Here is a 24,546-nt window from a genome sequence, read left to right as displayed (position 1 = left end):
CACACCGAGTCGAGTCATTGACAAGCTCAGTTCACTATGTGTTCTTACTTCCGCAAATGACTTCCATGCTTTAGGCGCATAGCAGTGATGCATTTCAATCTTGTATAGCTCAAGCCGTAGGCGTCACCAAACATATGTGGTCTTGTTGAACTTGTTCAAGCATTGATCGCGTTCAACTGTTTTATTAAAGACAAGATGTTCATTGATGGCGTAGGCCGTATTCGGCGTCTTGGTGAAAAAATGGCCCTTTAGCGCCTCTAGAGCATCGTAGCGAGTCGCACATGGTTTCAAGACGTAAGTCTAAACGAGACAAGAAGCGAGAATTAGTCCCTCAGTAGGTCGAATTAACGGTACAGGCAGAAATAGCGCGAACATAGTCGAAAATGAACCTCATTGCGCCATACAATACAACTTTATTGTATTGTGCAATGCCATGGACTGCACGATTTCGGGGATGGGCCCACATGGCCTATTGGTAAAAAAAAATAAGAGGAAGAAAGAAAGGAACAAAGACGCGAAAGGAGACAACGTCGAGGTACATGCAGGTAAAACAAAGAAAAGGCGATGAAAAAACTCGCCATGAATAAAAGAAATAGAGAGTTCGGAAAAGAATGTAAGGTGGGACAATGGCACGAATAAAGTAATGCAAATAATGCAAAAATATCATGCAATTCTGCAACATTACATCGTCTTTAAAACTCTCCCCCTTCCCATTTCAGCAGATAAACACATATCACATGTACGTCGATCTTGTCTTCTGTCGCGTCGACTTTGGTTTACACGCCTTTATTTCTTTCTTTTTTCTTGCTTTGCTCAGTTCCTTCTGTATCTTGGGTATCTTTTCGAGTGGGACGACAAAAAAGACCACAACACACACACACACGCACGCACGCACGCACACACACACACACACACACACACACACACACACACACACACACACACACACACACACACACACACACACACACACACACACAACACACACACACACACACACATGCCGCTCTGATTAGGTGGCGTGCATTAAAATGAACAGATGAGATGAGTGCTGTTGATCTTAAGGCGAAATCGTGGTGTTCTTGTCGATGCGGAGAAATAGCAGTGGTGGTGTCATCCACGTGGGAAACTAAACCGAAATTATCTGGATCCCAGTTAAACTGAGCCCAACGTGCCGTTTCAATGTTGCAATGCCAAAGTTCCCTCGTCAATGTCTGAAAACATCGACGCTGTAAAAGTGACGCGCTGTTCTTTTCGAAGTCCTTTTGCACATGCGCTGTAGCTTTTCGCAACTGGCGGAAAAATTTAGTGCGCAACGGATGGAGCCATTGACAGGATGACTCTGATCCATCAAGCTAACAGGAGTACGCATGTGCGAATACAGCAAACTTTACCGCAAGAACGATAAGCGTAATAGTTCTGTTTATTTGGAAGTTGTCGCACTACTAGGTCCTTCTTTTATTTCTCAAAATAAAAAATATTTTTTTCTGTCGGAGACAGTCCATATTTTGGGAGATTTGGGAGATTTGGGATATTTTGGGAGATTTTGGGAGACAGTCCATATTGGGAGATTTCTTGTATACAGTAAGTTAACGGTCAGACGTGTGTATGCGATATTGGACGTTCAATTAAGTCTGAAAAATTAAACTCCTCCGGACACAACGTTCGCAACGGAGAAACTCTAAAAATAAATGAATAAATTCTTGTGTGCGGCTGTGTAGGCGTAAATGCATGAGAGCGTAGCGCGAATAAGTTGAAAAATTTTGGGCGCAGAAATTTGGTCGTCTAGCATCTCTAAACGAAGACAGGATTTACCTTACTCCTTGTATATCCTCTATATCGCGCACTCTATCACCTACCTCTTCTGACCCTGCCTGTTTCAGTGTCGCCTTTCCTCCATGTGGAGTAGCAAGCCAGCTAGAAGCATGTCATTCGGGATGACTTCTCCCCATTTCAACATTAAGTTATCTCTTTCTTACTTCTTTTTTTTCTTGTGAAATGTCAGTGAATGAAGGCATCGCGTAACCTTATCCTTTGTGGAGTGACACGTCCAGTTAGCAGAATTTCGGCCGGAATAAATCTTGGACAAAGGCCATAATTATGTTCCACTCGTAGAGAGCTGAGAACGACCTCTCGAGTCACGGGGTCGTGCAGAAACAGAAAAGCCGTGCTCGCTAAGCTCTATCAGGCGAAGAGAAGACAAAAGAAAAGAAAACGTGTTTGTGTGCGCGAAGGGCGAGGGGGGAAGCAAACGCGGGCTCCGCAGCAAAAAAAGCCGAGATACAGAGATGGACAAAGTGCGAAAGCAAAAGCAGCGTTCGCAAAGCTCCGAGGGAGGCGGGAAGGGTTGCCGAAGCGTGTCCTGGAGATCCGCCGAAGCGTTAATCTTTGTGTACCGCTTGTTCAGTTTGTCCACTTGGTTGAAAATGTCAGGAGAGAAAGCAATGAATTAAATAAGGAAAAAATAAAAGAGGCGGTTAAAGAGTGTGTATGTATAGCGTACATGAGCAGATTTCCTCTCGCCACTGTCCTACCTCCTTTTTTTTCTGCTTGTTTATTCCGAAACAAGGGGCGCAGATGTACTCATTGTGGACAAAAGGAAAGTGTCATCAGTGCTAAAACAGTCGACGACGAATGGCCGCACTTAGACTGCACCATTACTGTGCCACGGGTGGTGCGTTCTTCTAGAACAAAATCAAGTAAAATGTGCTCGCTGGAGTATGCATGTTCACGCTCTGATAATCGTGGAGCAGCGTTAGCTCCAGAACGCCTTCTCGTGCTCCGAAGAGAGGCTTGCGTTGCCAAGCTGCGAACCAGCGGTCCAGTGAGTGCTCACGAATGTCGCGCCACTGGAAGTTAAACCTGATGACACGAGCGACAACCCGTCGAACAGGGATAAAAAAAGCCTGGCTGCTCCTGCTGATTTCTGTATAAACTGCTCGATTTACAGTGGCCATTAGCCAAACTTTGCAGAGAAGCAAAGCGCAGTGCCTCGAGCAACCACACGAACGTGTGCGCGCGCGTGTGTGTGAGAGAGAGAAAGAAAGCGAGTGAGTGAGTGAGTGAGTGAGTGAGCCGTCGCGGTGGCTCAGTAGCTATGGCGTTGCGCCTGCGGAGCACGAAGTCGCGGGTTCGGTTATCGGCCCCTGCGGCCGCCTTCTGATGTGGGTGGCCAGTAAGAACAATCGCGTGCCGCCGTGCTTTCGGCGCAGTTTAGAGGACACCAGATAGTCAAAATTATTTCGAAACCACGCACTACGGCGTCCATCGTAACGCACCGTGCAGTTTAAGGACGTTAAACCCCATCATTTTTTTTATGTGTGTCGCAAAACATTAAGAACCGAAGTCGTTGGAGCACACCGGTTCCCTCCTGTGGCGCGGCGATCCTTAAAAAGGTCCAGAAAAGCGGAACGCGCCGAAGACCACAGATTACTTCCTCAATGTTGCCTTCATGCATTCCCGGTTAGTAGACGCCTGTGGCCTCAGATTATGTGCAAATACAACGCCCTTCCTATCCCTATGCTTATGTGCGTTGCAGTCTCAATAATATAAGTCACATTATATTGTTTACGGTGACAACAATTAAACTGAAGGTGAAAAATTCAGTCAGATCTTTTCAATCCATGTGACTTAATGTATTTGAGAAACCTTTTTCGTGACCGCTCTGCCTCCAAGTATGCACTTCTCAGTTGGTATCGTTACTTTAGGCATAATGGCTTGAAACACTCTGTGCCCGTTGAGTTAAGCCTGAATTTCGATGAACTACGACAAATTGCACATCTTTGGACGAAGCGGAGACAACGGTGATCAAGTTGGACTTGCGCTCGTAGAGTTAACTATATGGCGTGGCCACTGCAGGCTTAGGACGCACCGCCATCGCATAATGTTCGCAACTCGGTCGTGATCCCGACTAATGTATAGGGGGGCGAACGGTGCCCGCCCCCGCGGCCCCCCAGCGTCGACAATGAGCGCGGCGATGCCTTGCATGCTTCTTCCTGTGCCTTTCGCGGAGCAGAACGATATAGCCAGACGTGCACTCTAATCCCGAGTCCCTCGCACTAATCCTCCCCCTAATGCCTTAATCCCGACCCTGTGGATTACGAACAGGAGGGCCTCGGTCTGAAACGCGCCTGCTACCGGCAGAAATCTGGTCAGTGGACCTAACGAGATTGTGACCGCGCACGCTTGCACGAAAATGGGACGAAAGAGGGAAGAAGGGCTCAGTGTGCCTTCTCTTGCCGATGTCGTGTCATCCGAGAGGGGAGCCAGGCCGGCTCCTTGGGATTTCTCGGCGCACTGTCTTTATTCCTGAGCAACTGTTGTTTCTCGCTTCCTTTTCTCTTCCTTACTGGCTCGGCAAGATTCCGACTTCTCGCTCGCTGAGAAGAAAAAGAAGGAAAACCTTTCGCGAGGCACATCAGCTAATGAGCGCTTTTGGAGATACGCTTCCCTGCCTGTCATTGGCATCCATTCCGTTGTTCGGCAGCTGGCTATAGGGCCCGGTTTCGTGCACTCCTCGCGAAGGAGACTCCGACTCGAGTCGAATGCAGGTTGGTGCATTGTTATAGCTGGCCTCCGTTATACACACGGCCCGCTTGCCTCCAAAGCCACCTGAAAGCGGCCACTTTGGTTTCAGCTATAGCGCGAAGGAGCTTTAGGACGAAATAGTCACACACCTAGCAATGTGAACGCATATACAGTGGTGCACATTTGCTTTGAGCCTGCACGCTATGCACATTCTTGCTTCGTACAATGCGCATTCGACTAGATTTGTACCTTGTTACACTCTCCTGATTATTTTTTTCGGCTCGTAATGACCATTGTACGTATAGCTGCTTTGATGCACAAAGTTAACGTCATTCCTTCGTAACTTTCATTTTCGTCTCTTGAGTGCTTTAAGGACCAATGATGCCACTTTATTTGGGGAGGGGATACTCGGACGGCGCCGTCAGCGTTATTCATTTCTAGTTCGGCCTGAGAGGAACGCAGCAAATTACAAATAAATGTCTGACGTGGATCGAAGAAGGGACCTGCGTGCAGCTGCCGACCGTGAAAGCCTTCATTACTGGGACTACCATGTAAGACAATACAAGTGCTTCTGTTGCCCTGCATCCTTGCGCACTTTGCTGATTGGGCAGGATCCCGACAGCTACGACCTAGAAGGCGCCAGCTAAACGCGCGAGAGCGAGACAGGCGCGCTTCACCACACACAGGACTGCGGGTCTGCCCTTCGGCGGGTGACTGCACAGTGCTGCAGCCCCAAGTGCGCATTTTTCATGAAGACGTCCGCGCGCGCCTGCGTGTAGATTGATTCTTCTCGCGAGCGCTGAATTGCGGCGGCGGCAGCTGCCTTCCTTGCTGCATACATTACCCGTATTTGAACGCAGCACGAAGCAAAGCATACGACGGCCGCCGGTGGCGGGGGCTGTTGCAGATTACACACCGCCGCCGCATTTCGGTGTTCGAGTCGTCATCGTCCTCTCCACGATCCATCGCGCTCGCACGCTGCGTGCATAAGAATACGCAACGCTATAGCGCACGCGCCGAGCCACCGCGCAGGATTCAGGCGTGCCGCCACCCACGCCGCTTTTCTCATCGGTCGCCGTCCTGCTGCGTTCGCCTGTGCATACGCACAAGCCAGAAAGACCATGAAAGCTCACCGAGCGCGAAGTGTGGAAAAAGAAAAGAAGAAACGAAAGAAACCTAGAAAGAGACACGGTTGGATGCAGCCATGTTGCGTTGTCTCCTCGAGGAGTCGTACGGGGAGCTACTCTTGTTCATAGTTTAAACGTCTTTCTTTCTTTCTTTCCTTCTTTCTTTCTTTCTTTCTTCCTTTCTTTCTTTCTTTCTTTCTTTCTTTCTTTCTTTCTTTCTTTCTTTCTTTCTTTCTTTCTTTCTTTCTTTCTTTCTTTCTTTCTTTGTATTTTACGCGCATTACACGCGCTTGCGGGCACGGGCACGCATTCTCTCCCATACTACGGACAGAATAATGACGAAGTGTGAAGGCATTCGTCGATCCGCTCAAGTCTGCAGACGCGCGGAGTTGAAAAAAGAGGAAATGATGCTGCTCGTCGGACAAGAACAAAGAAGATGCCGATGCTCTTTGGAGAAAGGGACATTGACGAGCTCAAAAATATATTCAAGTTTGTGTACCTCCTGCTCCTATGAATCGGTACACCATTTTCCACGCGGCCATGGGGCTCCCGCGGATACGATATTTGCACTCACACAATCGTTACGTGCATTTAGCAATGAACGACGTCGCACCAAAATACACCCCATCGAGAGTGTATCATAAGTTGAAAGGTCGGAATTACTATTGGGTGAACGCAGTGAAATATTTAAACATCTTTTCTTCTCGGTTGTTGTTCCGGGAGAACGTTTGTCTCATCCCTCTTTATTTTGTTCTTCCGAATTTCCCGACCTGTTGTGAGCAATATGCAGATTACACAATTCAAGAAGTGCGCCCGACAAAAAAAAAAAAAGCAGGAAATAAAGGGGGACATGGACGCTCTGCACTTTTCGCAACTATTTCTTCGTTTTAGTAAACCTGCGACTAATTCAGCAACGCATTTTCATATAAAAAGGAAATCTTTATTTTCTTGAGCGCCTAATGCCCGCTCACACTCCTCGCTTTTACTGGCTCACAGGCTCACAGACAATCTCGAGAACAACAATAATAAATACAACGACGTAGCGGTAGGACAGTGCGGTGCGAGAGGGGAAAGGAAGGTACAAAGAAAACAAATCGTGAAACTGCTCCGCCTGCTTTCTCGCGTTATCGCCGTTTTCGTAGGTCTGCGTCAAATTGGTGTACGCCTGATTTCGTTCACAAACTTCCGCAGTTGGCGCTCCGTTTGTGTTCTCTCTGGTATACTTAACGCGTAAAATATGAAAAATAAAAGCAAACTTCAAGAAAGATGGAAGCAGCGTCGAGCAGGGATACGAATCAATGAAAAAAAAAAGGAAAACGAACAAAGGTACAGAGAGAATCGTCTCGAATATATATATATATATATATATATATATTCGTCAGCACCGCGAATACGACCGGCGAGAAGGGAGGGGGGGGGGGGGGGGGGGGCGGAGGCTAGTGTTAAAGTAAGCGGCGCTAGAAGAAGTGGCAAAGTAAAACACGCAGCCGGAGAAATTGGGCGAGAGAGAAACGTCGGAGAAGCGGAAAGGCGGGAGGACAGCTTTGATGGAGGGAAAAGCCCGTGAGGGGAAAATAAAATCTCACCCGGCAAAACGCTCCGTTTTTCTCGGCTGCGCGCGCTCTTCGAAATCCAATTGGCTCCCATTTGTCTCGCGCGCGCGCGCGCCGGCGCCAGCCAACTTGAATCGCACTCGGGGCCCGCCGCCGGTACAGCAGAGCAAGCGTGGCTCCTTCACGGCACACCACACGGGCGGGCAGAATTTGCCCGTCACTCGGAGCCCTTCTCGCCGTTACCGCCTGGCCCTCCCGCGCCGAACGCACTTTTTCATTGCGCAGCCTTCGAGTGAGAAATCTCGATATGCAACCTAAACGTTCTCCGCGAGCTCGCAGGCAAAGACACGGCGGATGTAGGGCGCGCACGCTCGCTTTATGCCAGGGCGCAGCGTTGTTCCTGGCCTAATATTGCTTTGTCGCGTTCTTCCTTGTTCTCGTTTTTTTTTTTGCGAAGATAGAGAGGGCAGAACACGTATTTATTGGAGGGAGCGCTGCAGTTTATCAGCTGGGACGTGCGTCAATACGCGCCTATCACGAGCGATGCAGGACAGAGGACTAAAGGATGACAGGCGAAGTAAGTGGGAGTACGAAATGGGGAGAACGAAAGGACGCAATTAGAAGTCAAAGTACACATACGCGCAGCGATCGTGAAAGATTCTTTGAGAATGCGGAACAGCGTCAGATTATCATCATGGTAGTATTGCGTGCATTCTGGACGCATGAAGCACGAAGATGTGTGCATTTTGTAGGCTCAGCTCCATGAGCTGAGATGACGCTCATGATGGCCGCCAAGAGGGATAAGCGAACTACGGGCCCCCGTAAAGGACCTTGCACACGGATTCAATACTCCAGGCAGTGCGGTAATTTATCCGGCTTAATCAACGCGTTACAAGTCAAACATACTGCAATACTGGGTCAAATATATATGCTGAAGAAGTTGGCAGCGCGGTCTGAGGGTGGTGCTTGACATTTCTACGGAACTAACGTGAACAGGCAAACAGAGGCATTGAGTACCGTCATTCGATTTTTTAAAGAACACGCTGTTTCATGCATTGAAGCACAAAGCTAACTGGAACACGAATATATTTCGTCGGACACATTGAAAATTAATGTCGACACTGGTGCAGTCCTGAGAATTCGTTCCCAGTGGATACGCCTTGCGAACTCACTAGCTGCAATTCGTAGAAAAAATATGTAACGTGAAATAATTAATTAGGAAGTTAATTAGCAAAATTATGTGAATTGTCCAATTAAGCATAGTGACTTCTCGTAGAAGTAATGGACGCCTCATCGAGTAATTTAGATCAAGGGTTGCAATTGTGCTATATACCACAGGCAATCTCAAAAAAATTTGGTGCAGCTGAAAAAAAAACACCCTGTATAGTACTGACAAGTGTTACCTGTTATCTTGTGCTGTGAACAGCAGTGAGTGTGCATGTGCTCTGTTTCTCTCTATTTCCTTCTTGTCTTTCTACGCGTCCCTCCCCCAACCCCTAGTGTTCGGTTGCAAAGCGTATTTTTTGTCCTGCCAGCCTTTCCTCCCTGCATTTCCTCTTATTTTTTTAATCTCCCTCCCTCCCTCCCTCCCTCCCTCTACACCCCATCAATCATTTACCTACGCCAGGCGTCCTCCCTGAGTGATGTTCAGCTATCAATTTTATTGATGCTACCTGTACGCCCTGAAGAAATTCATCAGGCGCAATAACATCACGAGAAAACGCAAGCGGAAATGATTCAACATGAACAGAATGCAGTACTTCATAAATGACTGCTTTAGCCATTATTTATCATTGGTTATCACTATTGTTTAACTTGGATTCACAAGATGGATATTTTTAGGGTATAGTCCGTGGCCTCGTATCACAACTAAAAGTGAAAAATTTTATTTATTTATTTATTTATTTATTTACACATAATATTAATACCTCATGTGATTCTAACAGGGGGGAAATATACAGTGGCAGGAATTGTAAATATATATACAGTGTATGCCAGCACTGCACTCAGTGCATTTGATACATGCGTTGAACTTAGAGCCGACTATTAGGTGGGACAGTTGTTTAAAAGTATACGGATAACGTCCGTTGTTGACCGCAACATGGATATGGCTTACCGCAATAGGCACCTCATGAGCAGGAGGAAGGAAAAAGTGGAGAAGGAAAGGTAGGGAGGTTAACCAGTATGGCTTAACCGGCTTGCTACCCTACACATGGGAGAGGGATGTGGGGGATTAAAGATGGGGAAGGGGGAGAGGGAGAGAGAGCACATATCACAGGACACACACATCGTCCGTTGGAGTCCATCATTCTGGCATGGTACGCTACGTCACTCTCACAGCCGCTTGTCCAATCCCGTCTCTTTCAAAAACCGAAGTAGTCCCTTTGTCGCCTTCACCTGCGATATCTTCTGTCGGCGGCATGTGAAAACCGTGTCGAGCGACAATGGTCTACTGTCAAGGCGCGCTAGAACAGATGCAAGGGACTGTCGCTGAACGTTATAGTCAGGAGCAGGAGTTATAGTCATGAGCAGGAGTTATAGTCATGAGCAGGAGTTGTGCATGTCAGAGTAGGGGCAAAATGCTGCCACTACTTGGCGGACCGCGCGAATACGAAAGTGAAGGCCCTTCTTACGAACAGCCCGGCTCTCCGATGGGCCGGGCTGTTCCACCTCGTCGGAGGAACAGCCTGTGCGGCGTTGGAGGGGTATAGGTGGTATTGTCAAAGCAGAGGTGTCCTTTCAAAGGCAGCCGTAGTCTAGCCATGAAAGACCATAATGCAGTCGACGCCGTAAGATTTAATTGGCTTTTGCGGAAGTCAAATTTTCCCTGAACATCACATTAGTTTGAGGTAAGGAACTTGCTTTTAATTCCAGGACAGTCTTAGAAAGTCTGGTATCGTCCATTTACACCAGCGCACATTTTAGCTGGGCTGAATGCGCTCCAGCAAACAAACCCTATGGGTTTCCTTTGTAGCACCTAGCTAAGTTCGGGTGGATGTCTCATTTTCCCCTTATTAATTGCTTCTCTCCGCCTTGCGGGTTTCCGCAGAACTATTACGTCAAGCCTCATCAAGTCGCTGCTGCCACCTGCTCATCACAATTCTTTTTCAAAATATAACAATTTTTCATCGACTTGAAACTGGTATAACAGCTATTTATATATACGTTACATGCCCATCCCTTATGTCACACCCCTATACGGAATCTTTAAGGAAAAAATCCGAGGACACCAAAGCACATCTTATGACTTGTGAATGCGAAATCATTAATGTTCCATTGAACGCCGCTGAGCGGTTCTCCGAGTCACGAACTCCTCGCCGGCAAGCGAGCGTGTTGAGACGCTTGGCCAACGCCTCCTAGATGGCACACGGCAGGTGCACTTCGATCCGCGAAGTCTTGTTACCTTGCTTGACTGCCAGAGAATCTAATGGGGATGCTCTCGAGTAAGCCGCGGTTACTTTGACATCACCGCTTTCGTCACGCCAGGCTTGGCAATGGAAATTTCGGTCCAAGTAGCATGATGTCATAAAGCAAAGTGCACAGGCTAGCTGTCTATAGAGGCCAAAGTGCAGTGGGTAAGACACTTAGCTTCTCAGCGCGGGGTCGAAGGTTCGCAATTCACGACCGCAAATGTTTCTCCTTTCAAATTTATTCTATTTTTTATACATTCATTTCTTTGTAGCGAATACTGAGGCAAAGTTAGAACGCCGGCGAGAACTTGCGCGGACAAGGAAGGCGCCGATAATACAGGCTTCCCGAGAGCGAGGGTCACGTGGCGTCGCGGAGGTGCTCCCTTTCGCCCGCTCTACTCCATCGAGGCCCGCACATGACGTGGCGCCGCAGCCAACTGGAATTTAGGCGCCGTCTCGCTGCTACAGACGTCGGCCTTTTCGCTAAATGCGCCATTTGATGCCTTCGCATCGAAAAGTGATGAGCCCGGGTCACAATATACGCACGAGTTAGAGTGCCGTTTAGATATTACCACAGGACTGTCGCAAAAAACGCTCAACAAAACATCAATTGTTGACCAATGCTGTGCGTCGGCAGCCGTTGAGAGACGGCTTTCCGTACCCCCTGGAAACTTTTGCATGTCCCACGTACAAGCCCTCCATGGAGACGCCAAGTGGCGGTACTGCCGTTGCCCTGTTGCTTTAAGTAATCTCAGCTCCCCTCCGCCTCCCATCCCCCCCTTTCTTTTCTCATTCTCATTGTCTCTTTGCTTCTCGCTTCCGGCATTCTTGTAGTTCTTATGGTTTCTTGGAGAACCGTCGGCTTGCCTTCTCCAGGCGCTTGTTTATTGACAGGTCGTTTTCATCGGGAGAAATATTAAAATTATCGACTTCTGCTTTCCTCGATCCGCGCGCGCGTCGGGGGCAGCTTTTAAGAGCGACCGGAATCGAGGTGAGGAAGGCGCGCGCGCGCCCATTCTTCTCCCGCGCACGACTCGTTCTTTTCTTTCTCGTTCGCGTCCTCACTCTTAGCTCCCGTTTTCAACCGAACAAGACAATAATAACAATAATAATAAAAAGGAAAAGCTGGCGCACAAACGGATTGCGCTTAACGGCGAGCAGAGCGAAATGTACGGCCGAACACCGCCCTACACGGGCACGGGGCACGGGAACAAGCAAAGCGCGCGCGCAGACTGCCGCGCCCAGAAAAACGCGATGCAAAAAGGAGAGGCCGAGTTCGAAATCAATTCTTCCCTTGTTCCACAGCTGCTGATGTGGCCTTCTTCCCCACTATGTCCTCTCCCTCTTTCATTCTTTATTAATCATAAAATCCGGCGTCGAACAAAAGTGACAAGGGTGCAAACGATCAAAAGACGTGGAGAAAGTTATCCGCGAAAAAACAAAAAAAAGAAACCCAACAAACAAGTGGCAGACGAAACTTGAGTCGCCTGAACGCACGAGCTCTCTTTCTTCCTTTCGTTTCTTCGGACCTTAATGGAAAACGTCGAGTTTAGGCGGCGTGCCTGAAGCGTATAGGAAGAAAGCCGAGACCGAAGGAAATGTCAGAATCGTACCAAGAAAAGCACGCAAACGCGAAAGGCGGAAGGGATTTATTAACTCAAAGCAATTATCATCGTACGAACGAGATGTCCATCAGACATGGTGTAGCCACTTTCTCCTCGTTCCAGTCTTCTCCCCTTTCTCATTTCGTCCCATTTTCACTATTACGGTTTTTCGTGGTCTGCAGCGATTGTTTCAGCTCCGGATGTTCGATAACGCCGTGTCACTACAGCGCTTGACAACAATGACTGGAGATTCCCGCCCTAGATACTCAATTTTCTTTTTAAGCTCTCTTTCATTACTTCCTTCTAAAATGAGTTTGCCTTTGTTTTCCTCAACAAAATAGGATTCCATTAGAGAGCGTTCTGTGCTATCTCTCTTCTTTCGTGTATTTTCTTTCTAAACGCTATGCAAAAGTAAATTTTAAGACAGCGCGCAATAATGAGGTCAGAACAATTCATCTTATTTTTCACCCTCACTGGTCATTCCAATTTCAAACATGCAAGAAATCGTAGCGCGAGAGTTTCGTTATAGTAAAGGTTGGTTGTCCAACGAAGATAAAAGGAGATAGTTAAAAGTACTGACGACACTTTTAGAAGGAAATGGCGTCGCCCTACGTGTTGTGCGATAAACACGTTAGGAACACACACACACGCACACACACACGTACGTACGCACACATAAGTATTTCTACAGCGGCAAGAATTGCTGGCACGCGTTTGTGGCAGGACCTAGTTCCCACTTTCAGCAACAGTTCGACAAGCTTGAACCCCTGGTCCAGAAACCATACGAGTTAGCTGGCTGGTCTGTTCATTCTTCTCGCGAGCACTGACGGGAAGCTGTTGCTAAGGGCTAAGTTAGGTGGAGACGATAATTCAACGTGACGACGCTGCTGCTATTGCGCGCACTGCAACACGAGCGAGCTAAACCTTCAAGCAAAAAAGGGAAAGAGTCTCAAATGTCGTCATGTTTACACGGGTGAGTGATAATATTCCGCGCAGTTGATCACCATATGTGCTCCCACTCCTTCCTGGAATCTCTCACGAAGGAAAGAGAAAATGGCATATGAAAGTGCAAACGCATTTCTTTTTTCTCCTTATTTCTACATGTCGTATTTTTCCGGACCCCTTGTTCCTCGCCACCGTGCTCTTTCTTTTCTTTTCGCTCCCTCTCTCTTCTGAACACACACACGCGCCCGTCTGACGGCAAGACACGGGAGACGCTCGAGCGCGACACAGCGCCAAATAACGGCGCGGTTCAATCCGCGACGCCTTAGCGCAGCCACGGAGCGGCGCCTCGCACAGCGCGCTCGATATTCGTTTTCCCCGCGCTGCTTGTGGGCGTGTTGGTGAAGGCGTCGCCCTGAGGTGTTTATCACAACTTTCGGGCGAGCTTGCTTCTGAAAGCGCTGCCGTGAGGAGCGCGGGTACACGCTGTCCCGAATCTGCGCCTCAGTTGCAAACATTGTGTGCGCATCTCATTCGACATCGCACGTGTGAGCGGCGATGCTGCGTACTTATAAATGCTTTTTTTTTTGTCTGTGTGTGTGTGTACTTCGCTGTCAGCAGTTTGCAACGGTCCTTGGGGTTTTACCGAAAAAGTACTGGAAGAAAGTGGCCCGGAGTTTTATAGCGAAGCTGTATAAGGCAGGGGTTTCATCTATTTGTCGTGTTTGTGTGTCAGAAAAAAACAACAACAAAAAAACAGTGAGCATGGACTGATTCCGGAGATAGTTCAATACCGGGCCGACGCGCGGCGGTGGTGAAGCAGGCTTCAAGTACTTCGCCTCTAATAATAATAATAATAATAATAATAATAATAATAATAATAATAATAATAATAATAATAATAATAATAATAATAATAATAATAATAATAATAATAATAATAATAATAATAATAAATGAAATAAATAAATCAAGATGTATTCTTTAAAGTCAATAGGTGTAGGTGTACTGAAATCGTTTGTGAACCACACACGGACTCAGGAGCAGGAGGCGTTGCTATATACGCAAAGGAGAAAATGTATGTACAACTATACAGCCTCGACTCGCAGGAGGACGATGCCACCGACTGTAGAGAATGTCTGTGCCGTATAAGCTAAAGACGAAATTGTGATATCCACTGCGTATATCTCTCCAGGCACACCCAAGTGTGATATCAAGAAGTTCATGACCACACACTTTACATGGGTTAGCCGCGATGACACTACCCCTGTTATCATCGTTGGAGACTTGAATGTGGAGCGACTCCTGTGGGTGCGAGGAAACCATCGAGCACCTATTGTGTACCTGCCCTCGCTGCGATGTCCAACGCCTCTGTCTGCAGGCAACTTTACACCGACTGGACTCGAGACCGTTCACCGAGTCAACGATACTCGGACCGTGGCCACACCCGTCACTGGCTCGAAAAGCGATTCGTGCACAAGTGCAGTACTTGAAGTGCACCGGTTTAAGAGACCGTTTATAGTGTCCTTGTGTATGGTGTCCATCCTACACGTACTCAGCGCTTACTCTCTCCCTTTCTTCCTCTTTCTATTCCCCTTTCCCCCACCCCCAGTGTAGGGTAGCAAACCGGATGCTGTTCCGGTTGACCTCCCTGCCTTTCCCATCCCTGTTTTTTTTTTTTCTCTTCGAATGTGGACATTTCAAAACCAGACAAGAAATGCTTCACTCAGTGTGTGCTTGAAAAGTTTCTTTTGAAGTGCCACACCAATGCAAATCACTCAACTGCTCAAAAGCGGTCGTGTATATTACTGGCTGTGGCCAAGAATATGTCTAAGGTTGTAACCGAACCAACCAGTGTGTATCACAGTAATCACAAAGCCATAGTCACTGCCGTTCAGAAATTATGAAAATTAATACATGTACCCTTGTATAAAGCTCTGTGATGTGCTACAGCTTCGCTGGTTATCCACCTTCACGGAGTCGGATGGCTTCTATTTTTTTTATATATATATAAGCACACACACACATAAAAATTGGAAGCCTATAATAAATGTCGTTTAGCGCTACCAAGCCGCATGGCATTTAAAGATATATTCTTAATTTAACAATACGTTATTTGATCGTCATGTTTTTCAGTTTCTTTGTATTAGTAGTTTAGGCGATTCGACTTAGAGTCGGAACTAGAAAGAATGAAAGAAACGAGAACACTCGCAAAATCAATGACTCGCGCCAGGCTACGTCCGTCTCCACAATCGTGCAGCTCGTTGTTGATAGAGATTTCTCCTGGATATTCTTCTAATTATTGTTGCCTAACAAACACACTTCAGTTGCATTTGCAGAAGTGAGTGCGTTTTAACTTGAATCTGGACTGCTCGTAAATATGCCACACATGCAAAAATAAAATTCAACTTTTTTAAAAGACCGAGCCAACACCCTGGCAGCCACAGGTGAAAAAAAATTCCGTTACTATAAAAGCCAGAGATTTCACGAGCATGGCAAACCGCGGGCGCATCGATCCCGCCTTATGTTTGCCGCCGAACGACTGAAAGCGATAAAAGCCCAGTTGTTAATGCGGGGCACAGCTCGCGCCTGGTAGCTTCCTAATAGTCCTAATGGGTTGGCCAACAAACCACGCCATCCTCGGAAGCTCGTTCGATTGCCGACGAAAAAGGCCGTGGGCTGCTGTTGCTGCCTCGCCGCCCACACAGGGCCCCCAGCGTACCAGGCGGAGAAACTCGTCTTCGATCGCGACAGCGGGCAACTTCTGCCGGTTATTTCGTCGCCGGCCTTCGACGTGCCGCTCTTGAAGGTTCCGAAGGGCGCCAGGGCGCACGCCTCGTCCGGTGCTCGCGTTTTCGGCGCGTGAGCTGTTTCACAAAAGCACGCACATAAGTTTGTCAACAGCACGCGCTCCCTTCTAAGCGCGCGCGAGAAGCAACCGCGCAAGAGAAAAATGAAAATATGAAACAAAAAGAAACAAAAAAAGTTTACTGCATAGCTGCAGGCCATCGTTGCGTCGCTGCTCACTCTCTTGGTGCATTTCTATCGAACCCGCATAGCTGGGCGCTGTAATCATTACACGACAACATCTTGGGAGTGTTTACTGAAACATCCATTGCATGGTTTCTTTGTTTAATGTATGTTTAGTGCTAATTTTCACACAAAATGTTATCATTTACGGAGAACCTCCCCCCCCCCCCTTCACCTTTCTCCCACCCTTTATTACTTAGGAAGAGGCATACAACTTGTCTCAAAAGTTTAAGGGCCACTGCCCGCGTAAGCACTGCGGTCTTGCATGCCAATGTAGTAGCGCTCAGTCTCGCTCCTAACGCACCAAAGCTTTGGTAGAGAAGAACAAGGGCTCCGCCACTCTCATTTGAGAGCTTGCGAGAGCTCAGAATGAAACAAATTCGCAGTATTTGACTGGAAGTCGTCATCGCTTTCACAGTGACCTCCTTGTGCTCTATAGGCAATGGTTGCGACTATGATAATGTCATTTTCTGCTTATGGGAGTTCTCATTTTGGGTTGCAACATTTTCTCCCTTATTGGCGCAATGAACTTTAGTTAAGTGCCCTTGAAAAGCCCAACGTCATTGTGCAACTATCTTAAGGTTTAAAATTTACCCGTAACATGGAGCGTCAAGAAAAGTCCATACTATCATCTCACGATGTCGATGTGACCCCAAAGCTTCATTGATGAGCGACTTCGAGGAACTAAAATTACACGTTTTCTGCATTGCCGTAGAATTAAGGTTTTCGGTAGTGTTGGAGACCTGCACGCGCGAAGCAGCAACGCAGTGTTCGAACCACGTGCATGGACGGAAACTCAGTGAAGCATATATGCTGCAGTTTATCGCTACGCGCGATGCGGCGCTGATCTCTTCGCTCCACAATGGACTGGAAGGTGTCTTGCTGAAGCGTTCACCGCAGCATCAACACCTCGCCAGCGACCTATGCGAGGTCTGGGTGCAGAGGGCGGTACGGCCAAATAAAACGGTCCCAAGGCCGGAAAGACGCGCGGTCCACTTCATCACGGATACTGGGCCCCGTGCGGCGCGCAAAGCCGCGGCATATGGCCACGCGCCTCGAGCCCCCGTCGCTGATTGAAAGGCTGCGACCGCGCGTACCACAGCAGGTTCTCCGACTTGCTCCGCGTGTGGCGTGACAGCCGAGTGCCCGCAGTCACGCACCGCTTTCGTTCGGAATCAATAAGTCTGGCCCATTCAAGAAGACATTAGCGTCGAGTCGTCGCCGGGGCCCGGGGGGAGGGAAACAATCATAAAGCAATAATGCACTCCTTCGTGTGCTCTTGTAGCCTGCAGAAAGCAGTACAATTTGCAGACTGCTCGCGGCGACGATGAATAAAACACACGCGCACTAAAGAACTTCTCGCCAGAGCGTTAATGCGGTGAAAAGTCGTCCCATCTGGCCCGAGGTGTCGTGTGTGCCTATACCCGTTAAGGGAGGCGACGCTTCGATCATATCGGCGCAGCTTTAGCCTTTTCAGGCTGGATAGCAATACGCTGCAGCCTTTGAGCCGATTATAATGAGGCATACAGGTTACGTGACTGCTACTAATTGGACGAGGTCGCTGCTTGCGCTAAAGGTCTTTTTTTATTGTGCACACAGAATGAGCTTTGCAAGTGAGCTACATGTGCGTGCGTGCGTGCGTGCGAGTGTGTGTGTGTGTGCGTGTGTGTGTGTGTGAGTAATTATATTCCGCAAGTGGGACACGTAGGCGTTCAGTATAGCGCAACTAGTACACAGAAACAGAGGAACACCAGAAAACACACACACAGCGCTAACTTCCAACAACGATTTATTTCTGGGAACCAATGATATTTACACATTCCGCACGTTAAGACGCAGAACACGTGTCCATCTAATGTGTTAAGAAATAAACACTAATAGTAAAAACATGAACGCATGCCCGAGAGTGAATAAGTAAAATGTTATTTAGCGATATCTTGTTAATTAGCTAACATCATACTGCAATTTGTCATGCAAGTAGTGTTCAGGTGATGTAACAGAATTGCGTTATCTGTGACAGAAAATATTTAATAAGTCTCTTCCTACTAATAGAAATATTTGCCGTTCAAAATTCGACGCTGCAGTTATAGTGTACCGAAAGTCTTAGACATTTCGTGCGAAGAACGGAGAAGCACCATGTATGGATGCGAAAGGAGGGTTGCGTGGCTACATATCGAACAGCATTGGCCGACGCAGTCCAGGTATTGAATGGCGAGAAGCGCCGAGCCGCATAATTTCGTTTTATGCGCGCAGCCAAGTGTTTTGTTAGAAGTTCAAAGTACAGAAGTTACCGTGGTGTGCTAAGTTCATCACAAATTACGTCAACCTCGCGCAAAGTAAAGACAGAAGAAAAAGAAAACACCTGGCGTTTGTAAGACACTACTCTCAGCGCAATCACACCTCATTTGAATAATCATTCAGACCGATTGCCTATACTTGAAGCACAACCAACGTGCTACAACAATTTCTTCGCCACAAATATAGCATCCTCGAAAATTGTAAAATATATTACAATGAAAGTAAAATTTGTTTTAAGAAATTCATATTTGCAGGTTGCCTTTCTCTGGCAATCTTATTAGCCTGCGAATGTGGGCACTTTAACAACTTTATTTCGTCGTGTTATAACCTTACTGAAGAGTGAATACCGCGCTAGAAACTACTCGGACGGTGGATGTGCGATGCCGAGAGCCCTCTTAAACGATGTATGGTCGTTTCAAACTCACTCCCAACTCACGATTTCCGCTACGCCTGCCCTTGCCGGCCATTGTAAGAGCCAGGAATTGCAAGCGCGAAAAGCGAAAAGAGCTGGTCCCGACCGAGGCACAGAAACCGACCCCGATTCATGCCGAAGACGCTGGCGCAGAAAGAAAGAAGGCGCGCGCGCGAAAGGCCTAAATGAAAAGGGGGCGACGATGGGGGGGGGTCATTGTGATCGCCCGTCGGGAGCGAGTACTGCTTCAGCGACGAGGGGTTTCCCTTTAATATCGCCCCAACTGCGCAGAGTCGGGAGAATAGAAGCAAAAATACGGGAAGGGGAAGGTGGCAGAAAGAGAATATCGAATAAAAAAAAACCATGAAGCAAGCACAATCAATCAAAAGAGGAGAGCCGTCGACAAAGGTTCCACTTTTCTATTCACGACCGCGGCGGGTGATGAACCTCGGACGCGAAGATCTCGGGGAGAGACCACGGGTGTGAGGCTGATAGAGACGCTCGCTCCGCTGGGGCAAATTCCGATGCTTATCGCGAGACTCGGAGGTCCACGCACGGAAGATGAGTGGCGCCCCCCCCCCCCCCCCCCCCTCGCTCTGTTCTCGCCGCGCTCCACGGCAGGTCACACGCACAACGACGCCGGCACTTCGCGAGACCGCGCCGCGGGCAGCTCGGGTCTCTCTCGGAGGAAAACCGCGGGCAAGGCGGAACACGGGGGCAGCGGGAGGGAGACGGATGCAGCGTATAAGCGAAAGAGGGCTGGAACAACGCCCCGGCTGGGGTCTTAAAAGAACGCTTTGAAGAGAAAAAAAATGACAACGGTATACAATTGAGAAGCTGCTGTGTGTCTGCTCGCGCGCGCGCGTGCGCGAGTGAGTGAGACATCGCTGTATGCTAACCGGTTTTGCCGCTCGCTCGTCCCCTCACTGTGTTTCCGGTGGTAAATCTTTACATCTTTAGCATCGACTCCAGCCCTCTGTCACTTTTGCTTTGCTATCATTCTTTGTTTTGTTTTGGGAGTGAGTGGGTTGGGCGAGGGCTGGCTCACATGGGCGTATTTTTTCAGAAAAACGCCTCAGAGGGAAAGCATGTTGAGGCGACACTGAGAAGTTATTGCTAACTGAAAATGCAATTCAGCGATTGTTCGGGATGGTGGACACGGTGTAAATCGTATCGTCAGGATACGTATCCGATTCGGAGTTGCTTAAGCTGAGCTTGTACATTTAGCTCTCTGTTCACCCGAGGCCGTGGAGACAGAACAGGTGCAGCGTATTAAAAATGCAGGAAGAAGTCCTCCCACAGCGTAATACTAGAGGACCGTAAAACCTCGGAGCTATCGTGAGAAATGTTTCTAGCTGTTATTTCACCTGCAGTGCTTTAGAACAAACGTGGCGTTTATTATTAGTTTACATTGTTGATTCCTTACAATCTATAAAAGGAAAGGGGGTGGGGTATAGAGGATGGAGCAACTGCGCTTGAGGATGCATGGTTTGTGTGGCTTTTCATTAAATAAATGCAAAAAGAAAAAAGACGAAGAGGCGAAACCCCCCATATGCAATTTGACAGAAGAAAGAGGGGAGCAAGAAAAGGGACAAGGAATTCAATGATAAATGTTTAAGATACACTAGAGTGTAGACACTGAAAAGATTCAGCATGCCGAAAGCGTGGTACGGGGACGTAGCTAGGTGTCTCGGTGTATCTCGGTGTAGTGTTTCTGTATGGGAGCATATACAGAGACAGTATCTCGGTGGTGCCGGTAGCGACATCTTGTAAGACTCTGTTCAACGAAATCGCGTGGAAATTTTATTGCGATTAGTGACAGTGTCGCATTTATCTTGCTGGGTTAAACAGGTATGTCGGTAGCAGCATAATATTTGTCAAAGCATCTTTCTACTTATTCTTTTTTTAACCAGAGGAGTCGTGCAACGCAAGAATGTTTCTCACAAATCATGACTTAACACAAAGTCACGAAACTTCGCACGACAGCTGCAGCTACCGCGTACGCATATTAGTGTCGCGACACTCATCGGGCTGAAGATTTCTTTCTAGTGCGTCATTCTAAAATTGCATAGACAAACCAGCTTAGACCTACAGGTGTAAATATAGTAGCATAGCGTATACCAGGAAGACGTAGGTTTGAGCAGCATATGCACTGGTGGAGACTTATTGAGGTGCGGTGGAGCGGCGTTGTTTGCTGCACGCACACCTAGCCTTGCAAAAACTGCCGGAAACTTCTCCACCCAAGTGCCACTTATCAAATGCGATCGAGTATCAAGCCCGTCACGACACAGACCGGCATAAAAAAATGCAGGATACGGGTTCGAATCTATGCGCAACAGGCCGCGTGCCCTTAATCCCGCATTGCCATGATAACACCTTCAAACGGCTCACCATTCATATTTTAGCTCTATATTGTGGAGGAATTAGATGAGGCACCTTGCGATGGTGTCGCATAACGCATTTCTTGCATACCTCGCCAGCTTCAAGCAACACTGCCACTGACACCACTGACGCTGCTGGTTCGGGTTATCCGACATTGGTAACGGCGCAAGATGTGCCCTGGCCACGTTTTGAATTATGTCATGAGCATTCATGAGCACGGCTTTCGGCCTCCCTTGTAGATGGCTTTCACTCTAATGACAAAAAGCCTAACTTAGGATTCGGCGCTACATCGCACAGTCCACACGTCACGAAGCATGGATATCACTGTCTCTTCTAGGTGTTGTCACATACGGTTATAGCTGCTGGAATGTATTGTTTCCAAGCGCTTTGCTTGTCTTATGCGAACTATAGGATAAGACGTCGCAAGATATCATCAATTCTATAGAAAATACGATGGTATTTAGAAACATTAAAAATGACTAGCTCTAGTGCGTACATCGTGCAAATGAATGCGCACGAGGTGCCGCTAACGCTAACTATAGGAAACTCGCATTTACCGCATGTATCAAGACGATGGCACTAATGGATAAGAATAGCGATTTGGGCGAGTTGGTCAAAGTTCATGGGGTGATTTTTGCAGCGCGAAGCACCGAAGTGCGGAAAGAATAGAAAATAACGAAGCGTGAACGAAAGAACCACGCTCGTGTTTGTCCTCCTTTCGGTAACCCTTCGTTGCGTTCTTTTCTTTGCGCACTTCGGCGCTTCGCGCTGCAAAAACCACTCCCGTTACTAAGGGAGGCTCTCAACAGCGAACCTCTTTCGTCGTCTCGTAATGCATAAAAACACAGAGGAACGCCGTACGTGTTCTTGGATAAAAGCTGCGATAACCGCTTCCCTGTGAACAGCCCCAATCCAACAGCGTCTAAAGGGTGTCGATGTCTTGTGCATATACTGGGTGGGGTATGTGCAAATAGGTCCGCTTGATTTTGTCTTTAACCATTGTTTAAATATTGATGAAAAATAAAGTTTGCTGAATGAATGCTCAGGAACACTCTTAGCTTTAGAGAAAATAATTTAGAGGCGCCCTTTGGCCTAGCAGTGTTCTTGTACGTTTCACCAAACTTTGTTTAGCTCCGAAACAAAAATGTATGTATGTATGTATGTATGTATGTATGTATGTATGTATGTATGTATGTATGTATGTATGTATGTATGTATGTATGTATGTATGTATGTATGTATGTATGTATGTATGTATGTATGTATGTATGTATGTATGTATGTATGTATGTATGTATGTATGTATGTATGTATGCGTTCATATGCTTCGTGTGCACAACACTGCGTGCCTACGTGCCTTTAGAGGCTAAGTCAGGGTGCGACCGCCACCAAACTGACCACTACTAAAGCGCACGATCGCACGAAAATGTCTGGCGGCGGAGGACGACGCAGTGGGAGTGGGAGGAGGTGCTGAACGCGCCCTTGTAACTCTCGAGGCAGGTAAGGGAAAACAAGGCCCGCACATGACAAAGTCGGAACCACAGCTCAAGATGAAGCGTTGAAGGCGGATAAAAGCGCAAAAGGCAACGATATGGCGCGGTCGTGTGGGAGAGCCACGGGAATGCAGGAGGACGGGATCGTGCGGGCGGAATGGAAAAAAAAAAAAGGATATACGGAAGAGAGCTAGCGCGCGAGCCTAAATTACAGTCATTCGCGGGGCGTCGTCATCCTCCTCCCAATACTGTTTCCGAACAAAAGAGCCGCTGGCCGCAGTGACTTCCAGCGGGCGACACGAGTGGAGGATGGTGCTTGCGCGGGCACTGTTATTACCACTCCGGAGTGCGCGCCATGGATATGCGCGCGCGTGTGCGCGCGGCGCAGTTACGAGAAAGCGCCGAGGGAGCGCCGGACCGAAAAAGGGGGCCTTCCTTCTGTTCCGTTTCTTCTTCTTTCTTTCTTTCTTGCTACCGCTGCCCTCCTTGCTGCTATAGCTATGATGTTTTCCAAAGGCCAGCCTTAGGCCGTACGGGAAGGCTGGTCCGAAGAAGAAGAAGCAAACGCGGCGGGAAATGCATCGCACTGTCTGCCGGGCCAAGTCGTTTGTTTGTGCGCGTGGCGCCCAGTCGTGAATCGCTTAGGTGGCCCCGGAGGCCGCATCCAGCCCGGGCGGAGCAAGAAAGTCCGAGTGGCCAGTCTTGTCGGCTTCTTCTTGTGCCTTTCGTTTTGCTCACTGGCGCGGCCGCTAACGTATCCTGACGCTGTCCGGCACATGGAACGCCGGCGCGAACGAATGTGCCCATTTGTTCTAAAGGCGCCTCGTAAACGCGCACAGCGTGGGGATCTCGTAAGCGAGGAGAGAGGAAGCTCCACGGCCGGCGATTGCGAGCGCCATCCGGAATGCATTCGTGAGTTCCACAAGCGGCCGGAGCGTGCCCGAGTGCTTGCGCCGTGACAAGCAGCGTTTGGAGCGTTCAACTTGAGCCGCTGGCCGACTCGTCCTTCTAATTGCGCTCGCAGAAAGAGGGTGTGTGTCACCGTTTTTTCTCTTTCTCATTTCTTTTTTTCAATTTTTGCCAGTCACACGGTTTGTCCGAAACCGAATACGACAACGGTTTTGAAAACTGCGTGTGTGTGTGTGTGTGTGTGAGTGAGAGAGAGAGAGAGAAATTAAAGAAATGAAAGACAGGGAGGCTAACCAGACAAAAAATACGCTTTGGTACCTTACTACCTTACCTACCTTGCTACCTTACCTTTAGAGAGAGAGATAGAGAGCACATGCACACAATCACACGTGCTTTTCGCAGCACAGGATAACAGTTAGCACTTGTCAGCGCTAAAGTCACTCGTGCAGGTTTGTTGTCCGTAAGAACGATAATGCATTCATTGCCATCTGCTGCGACGGCTTGGGAGGCCCTGTATTCCAAAAGAAATATTGTTAAATCCTTGATTGAGGAAAAAAAAAATTGAACGAGGAGGACAATGACAAAATCTTTAGGTGGATTTCCCGGCTACATAATCAGAAGTATGAGCGGCCGTAACGCATTTACCGAGAGTTGTTCCTTTAAAAATGGCAGGGCGCTTAAATCTCGACAAATAAGCCTAGTCGGCATCTTAGTGCTGTTGTACCCTCTTTGCGAACGCTGCACTTTGATAACGCAAGAAGCAAATGCTGTCTGTTTGCGCCATGCGAGATTGTATGCCCCTAGTGTATGCTCCATCAAACAATGAGCAAAAAATAAGGAATGCGACAATACGTGGGAA

General features: G+C 48.0%; 1 protein-coding gene across 7 annotated transcripts in view; it reads right to left on the bottom strand.

Annotated features, from left to right (window-relative positions):
• Nucleotides 1-24,546, bottom strand: part of LOC135915994 (protein O-mannosyl-transferase Tmtc3-like) — a 953,411-nt gene that overhangs the window by 358,498 nt on the left and 570,367 nt on the right. The gene's annotated exons all lie outside the window — the stretch shown is intronic.

The sequence above is a fragment of the Dermacentor albipictus genome, chromosome 1 (assembly GCF_038994185.2).
Source record: "Dermacentor albipictus isolate Rhodes 1998 colony chromosome 1, USDA_Dalb.pri_finalv2, whole genome shotgun sequence".
NCBI lineage: Eukaryota > Metazoa > Arthropoda > Arachnida > Ixodida > Ixodidae > Dermacentor > Dermacentor albipictus.
Note: the sequence above shows the minus strand (reverse complement) of the source record. Positions and strands in the feature narration are given on the sequence as shown.